Source organism: Chenopodium album, chromosome 3, assembly GCF_948465745.1.
Source record: "Chenopodium album chromosome 3, dcCheAlbu1.1, whole genome shotgun sequence".
Taxonomy (NCBI): Eukaryota; Viridiplantae; Streptophyta; class Magnoliopsida; order Caryophyllales; family Amaranthaceae; genus Chenopodium; species Chenopodium album.
In genome coordinates this window covers 12846710-12861085 of record NC_137836.1, presented here as the reverse complement: position 1 = coordinate 12861085, position 14376 = coordinate 12846710, and the positions used below count along the sequence as shown (strand labels likewise).

The window sequence follows — 14376 nt, the reverse complement described above, 5'->3', positions numbered from 1 at the left end:
TCCTTGAAGTTACTAACGTGTGTATTTTGTTATTAGAAAGAAGTACGAGACATCAAAGTAAGTATTTTAATGGTTTTTATTATGATATAGGAATCATGTTTAGATTGTTATTATGATATTCCTAGTATCATGTCTAGGGTAACTTAAATATTAAATATGATTGTTCTGATGCCTTTTATGTTCTTCCTAATATTTATTCATGTTAGTATCATGTTAGGGTTAAAGCTTTAATTTTTATTGTTTAGTGACATGCTAGGGTTTGTTATTAATCTTGTTAGTATCATGCCTAGGATCTTGCTATTATTATGCTTTAACGTACATGATTATGTTAATTATGATTATAATTGTTATAATTTATGACCATGATTATTTTAATTATAATTTGTTATTATTATTTTTATAATTTTTGATTATTTATTATGTTGCTTGATGATTTTATTGCTTGATCACGCCTTTTATACATGTTTAAAGTGAATTGGTACTTGTAATCACGCTTAATAAGATAATTAATAATCTTGTTTAGGGTTAATTTGGTTATAATTCAAGTGATCGCCAATAATAGTTTATTTGTGCATTAATATTCAACCAACATAGATAAACAGGTTTAGGGTAATCCTATTGATTGTATGTTAGTCAGAAAGCGCACATGAATACGATCAGAATAAAGTAGAGGCCTATTATTAGGGCAGGTTCAATCTCTTTTAGGTTGGATTTGTACCTTCATCCCCGAACCCTATTTGGTTTAAGACCTTATGGAGTTGACAATCTCTTGGATTGTTAAGGGGTGTAACCTTGACAAGGGGAATAAACGCGTCGTCAATTGTCTATCCCTAGATCAAATACAATTTATACAACCTAAACAAACCTAATACGAGTATAAGGCAAGCATAGGGGTCGAACCACAGAGAACGGTAAACACCACCAAATGTTATCAACAATTAAGCTAGTCCGGAATAGGGGATAAATAAACTAAAGTCTAAAAATGCTAAAACAAGAAATAAAACATTAAGGGAAATGGTTTAGGTATAGCATTCACTTGAACATAAACAAAGGCATAGAAATTGAATTAATTATGAACTAAACATGCTCGAATATCGAAATTAAGAATCCAATCTAGCCGCCTTCCGGGGTCAATTGGCTTCTCCTAACATAGCCTCTATGCTTCCACATTAGAACCATATACTAGGAGGTACTATTAAATATCAATCGATACTAATGAACCTTAACTAAGTCAACTTCCGTTTCTTGTAAGCAAAGATTCACCTTTAATCAACCAACAATGTGCACTTGCAAGAAGATTAAAGAATATCAAGCATATAAAGACTTTAATCACAAATAAATCAATTCTAAACCCTAGAACATGCTCAAGGTCCAACTACACCACAACCATCCCCTTAATGGGGAAATTACTCACTAATCATGATAATAACAAGATTAATCAACAAATAATCAAGAATCAACATGATCAACAAGCAATACCAACAACTAAAATAATAATCAAAATAAACAAATAAAAATAGAGGAGAGAGAGTAAGAAATTGCTCATTAATTGAAGATGAAGGTCTACAAAGGATTGAACAAGCTCCTTCTTCAAAATCCAAGTTCATTAATGAAGAAAACCTCACTTTCTCTCTCTACCAAAGAAGACTAATCCTAACCTAACCTAAAACTAATTAGAGAGAAGCTCTCCTCAAACTAATTAGAGAGTAGAATAGATAGTTATTCCATCCCCCCCCTTAAAACGTTCTAAAAAAGGGACTTATATAGTCCGTATAGAGTCAGCTGAGAAAAGGAGAGGTCCGACCGAACAAATGGGAAGGTTCGGCCGGACTACAGGGTAGGTTCGGCCGAACCATGGGTAGGTTCGGTCGAACCTCCCTGATCCTGGTCTGGTCGAACTCCAGTGGTTCGGCCACTCCTGCAAAACTGCCAATTTTCATCTTGCCCCTGCCTCGAAGTTCGGCCGAACCACTGAGCAGGTTCGGCCACACCTTGGTTCGGCCACACCATCAGGAGGTTCGGCCGAACCTCTTCTGAATCATGCTTCCTCTAGCTTCCTTTGAGCTTAGCTTCCTCCTCTTGAAAATCTCGATGGTTCCTACAAAGCATAAGCATGAAAAGCACAATAAGAACAAAGCGGGAAGACTAAGAAAAGGGAGGATAAAGGAGAAAGAAAACAGAAAGCAAAGCTAAGTAAAAATGCTTAGAAAGAGGGCCAAACAAGTGCAAACGAGGGGAGAATCCTTAGAGAAAAAGGATAAAAGAGTGGCATAAAAATGCCACTCATCAAAATAAAGAACGAAATATAACAAATCAAAAGCAAATAAAATACGAAAATAGACTAATTCTAATAAAAACTACGAAAAGAACTAAAACACGACAAAATTACCAAAATAAACAAGAAGCTTTATTAAAGAGAAAACAAGAGAAAGAAATGAAAATAAGATAAAATAAACACGAAAATGACTCTAAAACTACTCCCTAAGAGTGACATAAATGTCACTCATCAAATTCCCCCAAGCTAAACCTTTGCTCGTCCTCGAGCAAAGCTAAGGCAAAAGAGAACAAGATGGAATTATTTAAGGCAAAAGAAACAAAATAGAAACAAAGAGAAAGAATGTACACTAACTCACTGTCGTAGGAATCACGGATGCATTTAGCGTATGCATCAAGCCCTTTAAACCCCTATGTCGCCAAAGAGGACGAGTAAGCTCTCGTGAGGGTTTCCTAAGAGCTTACCCCACAACTCTTGACAAAACATAACATTCAAGGCAAAGGTGAAATCAAGAAAACTCGAGTTTTGATATTTCAAACCAAACACAAACAATGGGCTAAATGCACAAGAATACAAACCTTTCTAGACATTAAAGGTAGCCAAGCAAAAGAATAGTTAAGGTTGGTACACACATAAAGCATGCAAAGGGTAGAGAACTTAGAGGGACTTACACTCCTCCTTATCTCCAACCAAACTCCCGCATCCTCACTAGTTTTGCATCCACTTTTAAGGTGAAATCTCGAGATTCCTCGAAGGAATCGGAAGAAATAATCAATGAAAAACATTTAGGCTACCCAACATCTTGGCATTGATAGCTCGCTCAATAGGCTTGGCTTGATTACCCTCCATCGGTAGTAACTAAACCTCACTAAGGTCAAAAGGTCTTAAAAGGGTTGAAACATTTAGGCTAGGGTAAAGGGTGTGGAAATAAATTTGGAAATTGGTGGTAAACTTAGAAGTGAAGCAAGGTTGATCATTCCTCAATTCAAACTCAATAAACTACCAACTTTCAAATCAAAAATTCTAGCAACTCTTCCCCCAAGCTTATTCTTTTTCAACCAAACAACAAATATTTTTGTATTTTCTCAATATTTTCTTCTTTTTTTTTTCATTTCTTTTTATTCTTTGCTCTCGCCTCTTTTAACTTTGAGCGGCTTTTTCTTTCATTTCCTTTATTTTCTTTTCATTTACTCAAACCATTCAACATAACAAAAATAATCTCAAGTACCAAAATTTGAGTTTTTCACTTCTTTTTCATTCTTTTTCTCACTTTCATTAACCAAAAATACAAATCAAGTCCCAAGAATGCTTCACAAAAACTAAAAAAAGGTGAAAATAAAGCAAAGGTCCATTGGTTTGTAATGTGGTTATGCCAAAGAAGGGAAAATGGCTCAAATTGGGTTACTAAATGAGCAAATGCAAAAGAAAAATAAAAGAAAAGAAAATAATAAAACAAAACAAAAATCCAAATTGCCTTTGTCTTCCCCTAGGTTGGTTCGGTCTCGATCTTGGGTAGATTAAGCCAAATTCTCGATATAAGCTAGCAATGCCAAGGATCCAAACGCCACACATGCAAGAAATGTAGAAGGCTAGAACAAAATAGACACATTCTCACAAAAATGACGGTAGTGGAGTAGCAAAAATCACCTTTAAAGCTTCAACTAGCTAGAGAGCGACAACCATCTTACCACAAACCAAGTGAGCTAAGGTCTCATAGCCCTTAAGTTCTACTACCTTGGCAATGTTATATGTGTGAACCAACCTCGACATTCAAGTGCACGGAAACCTCTAACAACTAGCAAAGAGGGTATTCTAGGTGCTAAAGCCCAATTATGTCCAAGTTTAAAACAAAACATTTTGAAACTTGCCTTGAATGCCATGGAAAGACACTATACACACAAATATTCACAAAACCAACAATACTCAAGAATGCATATACAATAGTGCAATATGAAAGCATGATCAATCAAAACTACATATACCAAAAGTCAACTCAATAAGGCGCTCATGGCCATCCAAACATAGAAAACCAATCTCAATAATAGACTTTGGCAAGTATGAGAGAAATAAATCAAGCAATCATGAGACTATGGATTAAGAAACCACCAAGAGATATAGATAACCCCCCAAAGCTAGCGAATAGCTACTCCCCCAAGCTAGAATGGAGCATTGTCCTCAATGCTCAAAATAAAGGCACAAAGGGTGGGTGGGAGGGGAAGGAAGAAAACTAATTCACACAACAATTCATAATCATACAATCCAAATGCAATTAAGAAAGCAAATCCAAGATGAGGGAAGAAGGAAAGAGTAAACCAAATGTGAGGTGGGTGTTGAAACCCGCAATTGAGCACATTGTCCACAATTTCATCTAATTCCTCGTCTTTGTTGCTTTTCCAAATGCAAGCAATCATTGGTGTGCTTCGTCTCAAGGAGCTCAATCCAAAATCTTTGCACATGAGTATATACATCGAGTACCTATACACATAGACAAGAGAGTAAACAAAAATGAGAAACACAAAAGAAAGAAAAAGAAAGCAATAAAACACGGGTTACTTCCCGCAAAGGCTTGCTTAACGTCCAAGCATGACCAATCTAGTAAATAACCTGACAAAGAACGCAATAACTTGTCATATGCACCGGCAAACATATCAAGAAATAGAGCATACGCGATGCTCATATGACAAGCAAACATAAAGTACAAGGAGACTTTATGCTTGAGAGAAGGGAGAAAAGAAAAAGTAAAAGAATCAAAAGAAAAATCAAGAAAATAAGAAGAAAAAGTAGAAGAAAAAGAAAATTCCTCACAAAAATCTTTTTGTTTGGCATTATAACTCTTTTCCTCATCAACAATGAAAGGGTTAGGGGCTTTGGAAGCTTGAAAAGGAAGAGGATCCCTAAGAGGTTCTTTGAGAAAAGAAGGGAGGAACAAGGGATAGTAAGAGATATGGTTAAACCTTTGGGATAAAGGTGTATGAGAAAGGCAAAAAGGGGTAGCTAATCCCTCATCACAAGATCTCACATCACTAATGAGGGAATGAAAATCAATCATGTAATCCTCAAATGAAGAACCCTCATGTTCTACATCTCCCTCAAGCTCAAAAACTCCAAATGATTCAATCTCAACCTCCTCTTCACAACCTTGAACAGCATCTCCCTTAAATTTCTCAAAATCAAGAGTGAATGGGGGCAAATTTCTCTCAAACTCATCTCTTTCTAATGAAGCCTTATCAATGAACTCACTCATAAGGTTATGGGCTACCGTTTGAAACTCAAGAAATATTTGGGCCATAATCTCAAATGAGTCCAAATCATCATGGATAGACGAGTCAAAAGCTTGCTCATTGGAATCATCTAGGGGACTATGGGACACACCTTTAGAATTCATGCAAAAATCGGATGCAATATGAGAAAGAACATGCACTTCATCATCATTAGAATGTACCTCATTACATTGAGCTACAGAGGGAGGGGAGTTGAAATCATGCATTACATGGTCACTATGGGGAGCATCAAGCACATCATGGGAATTCATATTAGACAAATCATGACAATTAGCATCAACATTAAAAGCATGAGAATCCCGAACATAAGTCTCATGATTGGCCCTCTCCCAATCATAATTATCCCTAGCTAACCATGAATAGAAATCCCAAGCTTCATCCAAAGATATGTCTTGAAATTTACCATTTAACATATTATCAACTACTCCTCTAAAATTCTCATTTAATCCCAAATTGATGATTTCACAATAATCACCCTTGGTTAAACCTTTAACACCATCTAGGAAATCCTCAAGTCTATTGAAATACACCCAAAACGGTTCATTATCAAATTGAGGAATAGAAATATAAGCCATTTTTTTCTCAAACAAAACAAAGAGAACAAAAACAAATCAAAAGAAAATATAAACAATGGACTAGTCTCAATAGGATAACACAACGGTAATGGAAGCCGTTCCCCGGCAACGGCGCCAATTTGACAAGGGGAATAAACGCGTTGTCAATTGTCTATCCCTAGATCAAATACAATTTATACAACCTAAACAAACCTAATACGAGTATAAGGCAAGCATAGGGGTCGAACCACAGAGAACGGTAAACACCACCAAATGTTATCAACAATTAAGCTAGTCCGGAATAGGGGATAAATAAACTAAAGTCTAAAAATGCTAAAACAAGAAATAAAACATTAAGGGAAATGGTTTAGGTATAGCATTCACTTGAACATAAACAAAGGCATAGAAATTGAATTAATTATGAACTAAACATGCTCGAATATCGAAATTAAGAATCCAATCTAGCCGCCTTCCGGGGTCAATTGGCTTCTCCTAACATAGCCTCTATGCTTCCACATTAGAACCATATACTAGGAGGTACTATTAAATATCAATCGATACTAATGAACCTTAACTAAGTCAACTTCCGTTTCTTGTTAGCAAAGATTCACCTTTAATCAACCAACAATGTGCACTTGCAAGAAGATTAAAGAATATCAAGCATATAAAGACTTTAATCACAAATAAATCAATTCTAAACCCTAGAACATGCTCAAGGTCCAACTACACCACAACCATCCCCTTAATGGGGAAATTACTCACTAATCATGATAATAACAAGATTAATCAACAAATAATCAAGAATCAACATGATCAACAAGCAATACCAACAACTAAAATAATAATCAAAATAAACAAATAAAAATAGAGGAGAGAGATTAAGAAATTGCTCATTAATTGAAGATGAAGGTCTACAAAGGATTGAACAAGCTCCTTCTTCAAAATCCAAGTTCATTAATGAAGAAAACCTCACTTTCTCTCTCTACCAAAGAAGACTAATCCTAACCTAACCTAAAACTAATTAGAGAGAAGCTCTCCTCAAACTAATTAGAGAGTAGAATAGATAGTTATTCCATCCCCCCCCCTTAAAACGTTCTAAAAAAGGGACTTATATAGTCCGTATAGAGTCAGCTGAGAAAAGGAGAGGTCCGACCGAACAAATGGGAAGGTTCGGCCGGACTACAGGGTAGGTTCGGCCGAACCATGGGTAGGTTCGGCCGAACCATGGGTAGGTTCGGCCGAACCATGGGTAGGTTCGGTCGAACCTCCCTGATCCTGGTCTGGTCGAACTCCAGTGGTTCGGCCACTCCTGCAAAACTGCCAATTTTCATCTTGCCCCTGCCTCGAAGTTCGGCCGAACCACTGAGCAGGTTCGGCCACACCTTGGTTCGGCCACACCATCAGGAGGTTCGGCCGAACCTCTTCTGAATCATGCTTCCTCTAGCTTCCTTTGAGCTTAGCTTCCTCCTCTTGAAAATCTCGATGGTTCCTACAAAGCATAAGCATGAAAAGCACAATAAGAACAAAGCGGGAAGACTAAGAAAAGGGAGGATAAAGGAGAAAGAAAACAGAAAGCAAAGCTAAGTAAAAATGCTTAGAAAGAGGGCCAAACAAGTGCAAACGAGGGGAGAATCCTTAGAGAAAAAGGATAAAAGAGTGGCATAAAAATGCCACTCATCAAAATAAAGAACGAAATATAACAAATCAAAAGCAAATAAAATACGAAAATAGACTAATTCTAATAAAAACTACGAAAAGAACTAAAACACGACAAAATTACCAAAATAAACAAGAAGCTTTATTAAAGAGAAAACAAGAGAAAGAAATGAAAATAAGATAAAATAAACACGAAAATGACTCTAAAACTACTCCCTAAGAGTGACATAAATGTCACTCATCAAACCTTCACCTCGTTAAACCTTTGCTGAAGTGTAGATGGCCAAATCGGGTCAGGCAAACAAAGTTTTAACGTGAGTCATGGTTTATGATCACGGGCTCGGTCGGGCGGGCTTTGCCTGGTTGAGCGTGAGCATATTCTTAGAAAATAAATATTTTCTCGCCAGATCGGGCGCGAGAGCAAACTTATTTTCTGAAGTGTAGATGGCCAAATCGGGTGAGCTTTGCCCGGTCGGGCGCAAGCCTAGTTAAAAATTTTGTCCGTTTATTTGCCTGACCGGACGGGCTTAGCCTGATCGAGTGAGTGTAAGCAATTATTTTCCTACGATTAAATTCATTATGATAATAGTGACTATTCAATAAAAGTCAGATTGTCTTAATTAATTATATTATAAAAATAGTGACTCTTGAATTTAAAAAGTTGTCCATTATATATATTTAATTGCTCCAAATTATAAATTAATTTTTATTTTTATCTTCTACTTCCGTATCTATTTTAATCTAATGATAGGGAGTTTTCTCCCGAGTTTTTAGAGAGTCATGTAGGATTTAATTTTATCAGCGCGCCATGTAGGTGTAGGCGTCGCTCGAAGTGCGCCTACGCTAAAGCATGTTGTGAATATGCTTGGCACTCATAGGAAGTGGGAATTGACATTACGATTAGGGACAACGATTAGGGACAAATAAAGTAGGGAGCCGCCAACAAGTTTTTAAGGAACTTGTAAACCGTCCACGGATCATAAAAAGGCAACCACGATAAGGGACAACGATAGGCAACAACGATTGACCCGTGAAGGTTACACCCCATTCATAATCCATGAGATTACTAACTCCATATGGTTCGGAACCACGAAAGGAGGATCGGGGATGATGGTACGAAGTGAGTCATGGAGTCACATTCGTCCGTATTGGCCTCTACTCGATTCTTATATTGAAAAGCATTCCTGTGATCTCAAAGGCATACAATAAAATATTCAATTTGCTCCAAACTATTATTAGGCTAAATTGGTTGAATATTAATGCAACATATAATTCTAAAATATTTGTGATCACTTGATTAAACAACAAGATTAAAAGGAACCTAAACCGGTTGTCCAAATTATCTTATTAGGCGTGATTTTCAATTACATATTCCCTTTAAACATGCAATATAGTGATCATAAATATAATAAAATAAACATTAATATTGGAAGCAATTCAACAATAATAGAGTTAGTCAAATCAAATATAAAACAACCAAATCATGATACTAACAATAAGAAAATAAAATAAGAGTAATTAAATTAATTAATAATTACTCACATTTCGCACGTTCCTTTAAATTACTACATCATGAATAAACTGTTAGTAACTTCAATAAAAATAATAAAGCAAATGAAAATTAAATTAAATAAAAAGTAGAATTGATTTGGTCCAAACCCTCAGTTATTTGTACCTTTCATGCCTTGGTTTAAGGACGGAACCTCGGGTTAAGTATAGACTCCTTGGAGTGCTTAGGGGAATTATTATGGAAGAATAAAGAGGCTAGAAATTAGGTTAAAGAGGGAGAAGAGGATGATTTTTGGTGCAAGGTGAGAGAGAATGATTATTGCTGCCCCGAACTGCAGAAAGGAGGGGGGTATTTATAGGGAAAATGAGCAGAGGGAACACACGGAACCCTAAAAAGATAAAAACCCTAAAAAAGGCTACCGCGACACGGTCAGACTGTACCGTGACACGGTCAGACTGTACCGTGACACGGTCAGACTGTACCGTGACACGGTCAGACTGTACCGTGACACGGTCAGACTGTACCGTGACACGGTCAGACTCTACCGTGTCACGGGGGAAATTAGCGTGACGCGGGAAATATTTGACCTACGGGAGTTAAAACGCGTGAAGGGATTACGCGGAAAAAACACGGAGTTGTCCCGTGTCACAGCACTGGCACCGTGACACGGGAATTCCTACTGTGACACGGCAGTAATTCCCGTGTCGCGGCACAGTTCCCCGTGACGCGGGAAATTTTTAAGCACCGTGACACGGCAGCAACCCACCGTGACACGGCAGAAAACGCCGTGACGCGGCAAAGTCCACCGTGTCACGGCATATGGCGCCGGGTCACGGTACTTATGCCAAGTCACGGGGCACTAAAAAACATGAAAATGCCCTCCAAATTACCGTGTCACGGGAATTTCTCCCGTGCCACGTCAGATCTTACCGCGTCGCGGCATTTTAGCTGCTGCGCGGTAATTCCAGTTTTTTTACCCATTTTTAAAATCATCATAACTTTTGATCCGTAACTCGGAATAAAGCATATAATATTTCATTGGAAAGCTTATCAAGTCTACTTTTCAACCCAGTTTGAATCAGGAAAAAATAATTTGTAGAATTTAAGATATGGCTGTTTTAGTAGAAGGGTGTCGGTTTTGGGCCGAGTTTAATGTTTTGCTCATATCTTTTTCGTTATAGCTCGGAATTGGGCTTATGATATATGGTTGGAAAGATTATTTAAAGGCCTATCCAATAAAATAATAATTGGATCAAAATTTTATATCCATAAAATCAGTTTCTCTCAGTTTTGCGATGTGAACACGAAAAGTGGAAAATAGATTATGGTTTAGGGAAATGAGCTAGAAATTGGATTGGTTCATGAAATATATTGGATAGAACATGGATTTAAGCACTCCAAAGATTAAATACTCAACTCGACCAATAATGGCGGTGAAAGGTGTTCATCAACGGGTTTGGTTTTGGGGAGACATTTTTAGGTGTCTACAGTAGGATAATAAATTTTAGTGGTTAAATACGAGATTATTAATTTCTTTTAGAATTAAATAATTTAAATGGCAAGTAAGCAAATTTGGCGAATGAAATTTCTCAGTTTAAATTAATTAAATATAAAATATTATCTTTTGATATCAGAAATTACAAAATTATATATATATATATATATATATATATATATATATATATATATATATATATATATATATATATATATATATATATATATATATATATATATATATACATACAAATCGTGCATCGCACGGGATTCATTTAGTTGTTCTTAAAATGATCTAAGGGAGCTCAATTACATTGATTTAATTGATCTCGAATTTAGGGCCTATTCACATTTACTTAATTTTAGTTCAGTTTAGTCTAGTTCAGTTAAGTTCAGCTCCAATCAGTTCAGTTCATCTCCAATCACTTCAACACAGCTCCTAATTTCCCTCTCTCATAAAATATTAATTTCAGCTCAGTTCAGTTCAATTTTGTTCAGCTCTAATCAGTTCAGTTCAGCTCCAATTAGTTCAGTTCAGTTCAGCTCAATTCAGTAAATGTGAACAGACCCTTAGGGAAAATCCTGCAAGCATATTAACCGATAACCCATATATAGCAATCATAACGGGGGTTAAAATTATTTTAAAGACAGTGTAAACACGTCCCTAATTCTTCATTCCCATAATTATTTACTAACATTGGGTCATGTGGCCTTCAGTCACTTCCATTCCAAGCCTTTAAGGGTCTGTTCTCATTGACTGAACTGAACTTATTAGAGCTGAACTGAACTTAACTGAACTGAAATGAATATTTTATAAGCGAAGGAAATTAGGAACTCAACTGAAATGAACTGGAAATAAACGTATGAGAACAGGTCTTGACACCACATTACCATACTCATCCCTAGCTTGATAGCCACATTGCCTCAAACCGAAACAATTTTTCCTTCTTCCCTATTTCAAAGTAGTTATACGCCTTAAGCAAAATCAGGGCATGATCAGAACTAGGCCTGGTTATTGGGTAGGGCTACCCAATGGAAAAAGGGTCGGGCCTAATACTAAAGGGTTTTGAGCCTTTAATTTTTTAGTGGACAGGGCTTTTATAGGGTCTTAATTCATAGAGTTTTAATTGGTGCCCAATAATTTAAGAATTAAAATAAAAAAATAAAAAAAAAACCCAATAATTTAATATTGGGTCAGCACTGTCACCCACTCATCCTTTATTCTCTGTCATCACTTCTACATCTCTCACCTCACCTTCTCAAATGGCAAGGTTATACAATAATGGTGTCAAATGTTGCAATTCTCTCCCCTCAAATTCATCAAAAAATTTAACTGGTAATTATACCTTTTTCAACACTAATCAACAAAATTTCAAATCAAATTTTGAAATTAAATTCAAAATCAAGACAATTTGAGAGAAATTAAAGAAATAATAATTAATTGCCAGAAGATCGATACCTTGAATAATGAGAAAATCAATGGCGTCTTGAAGATGTTCAGTAGCTTCCGTACCAAAATCATCTATGTTTTCTTTCACAACTTCATCAAATGCTTCTTTTGATATTGTCCTATTCGTCGGTGGACCACGACATATTCTTCCTTGGAGCTGCAATAATGGCGTAGTGTTGATGAGGATTAAGGAGATCAGAGTTTTGAAAATCTCAATTTCTTATGAGTTGACCACGATATATTCTATGGAGTGAAATAATCGGCCCATTAATGACCCATCTTAATTTTGCACATAGCCCTGACCCGACCCTGACTCGCAGTAGCCCTAACCCGCCCCTGGCCTGCATAACATTCCCCTTGACCCGCAAATGACCCGCCCCATTAATGACCCGCACCGACCCGCCCCAACCCGCCCAATAACCAGGCGTAATCAGAACTATCCATCGAGAAATGTTACACCATGAAATTTGGCATTAAATTGCATTGCATCAACTATCCTCTGCTAAAAATCTGTTTAACCTATCTCCTGAACCATTGTCTACGGGCCCGTTACCTTATGCCATGTAAAAATACATCCTTTATAGTTTATACCTCGGGTCACTCAGACCACAAGAATTTATCACCCCTTGAAAAGCATCCATTAAACTATATATTGTCTTTTGTATCTATTATTTTTAACTTTTTTTCCACTTATTTCAAGAATAAGTTTTAATAAGGGTTAACTTAATACAAATCAGGTTAATCGCACCATAACTTATTAGGTTCAACACTAGATCAACTGTGTTTCCAAACATACATAGAGTCTCCCACATTAAATTAATTAGTTTTATTTTAAGTATTTATTTTATTTTATTTTTTTTTAATAGATAATAAAATTATTGATTTCACCTCTTTTGTCCCTCTCTCTCTTTTTCGAGTTAAGGTCAAATACGGTCCCTATTGAAAGTGACTTTTCATCTTCAAACTCAAAGAAAAAAACATGAGCTCCATTGTTATGTTAGGGTGAGAATCATTAGATCAAAAGGAGAGGAAAATCGCAAAGCTAATATGAGCTCCAGGGTTTGAATTTTTTGAGTTTTGGTGTGAAATTTTATTGTTGATTTCTTAAATTATGCTTATGTTCTTGACAATTGTATGAAGTTCTGTGAGGTATGGTTTGAATTTTATGGAGTTTCGATGTGAATTTTTTTTTTATTATTATTGATTAATTAGTGGACACTGTCGATTGTAAATGCAAATATAATTACTCTTCATGCTTTTTAAATAACATACATGCAGAACAAACGAAACTGCCACAATTGCAAAAATAGTCCATTTATATTACAGTTCCAAATTGAGATAATTATATGTGTAGGTACTTGGTATTTGAGTTACTTATGCATCCACATCAAATTTTTTGAGCAAAATGAAATGTGTTGATGATCAACAATAATCTGAAGAACATACATCTATATAGCCAAATTTAATTTGTAACAACTATTTTTATTTTTTTTTACTAAATGGATTTTTGGATAATTTGCAGTACAAATATGTTCATACCTTAAATGCAAAGTCCCTAAACTATTAACTTATTTAGTTTGTCAAACATTTTTTTCATGTAATTATAAGAATTTTTTTAGAGAAATTCCTAAACTATTGATGACTACGCAAACAAAGTCCTTAAACTATTGCTAAGTATACATTACAGGCGACTATTTGGCCAAATTAAAAATAATACTTCTTAGTGGATAAGGGACCAAATTGCCTCACTCAATAGTTGAGGGACTAAAATACTATTAATATGGTAGTTTACGAACCATATTTGATCTCAACTCCGTCTTTTCCTGTTGTTCTACCCTAAGTAAAACCTTCTTCAATTCTTTTGGGTAATTTGACTGTTTCCTAAAACTAACTTCCATCAATATCACCTTTCGATTTCGTTTCAAATTCTTTTTTTAATCAACTACCAAACCCGTCTTATCGAAAATTCTACTATGATCCACTTTATTTGGACCATCACTATACTGAATTATTATTGGCCAATTATTTATTTATTTTTTTACCTTGGTCAAACCTTATTTTTAGTTATTTCTTTTTTAATTCTTTTTTTTATTTTCCAAAATTTAATTACTGAATTTACGAAAATCATTTTAATTACATTTTCGAAATTTAAT

General features: G+C 35.7%; 1 long non-coding RNA gene across 1 annotated transcript; it reads right to left on the bottom strand.

The window, feature by feature from the left end:
* Window positions 1-7198: 7198 nt before the first annotated feature.
* LOC145611678 (uncharacterized) lies at window positions 7199-12522 on the bottom strand. The gene is made up of 3 exons (XR_014106432.1): window positions 12233-12522; window positions 9309-9331; window positions 7199-7599 (listed from the first exon to the last, which is right to left on the bottom strand). It is a non-coding gene; the product is annotated as an uncharacterized LOC145611678 (long non-coding RNA).
* Window positions 12523-14376: the final 1854 nt, after the last annotated feature.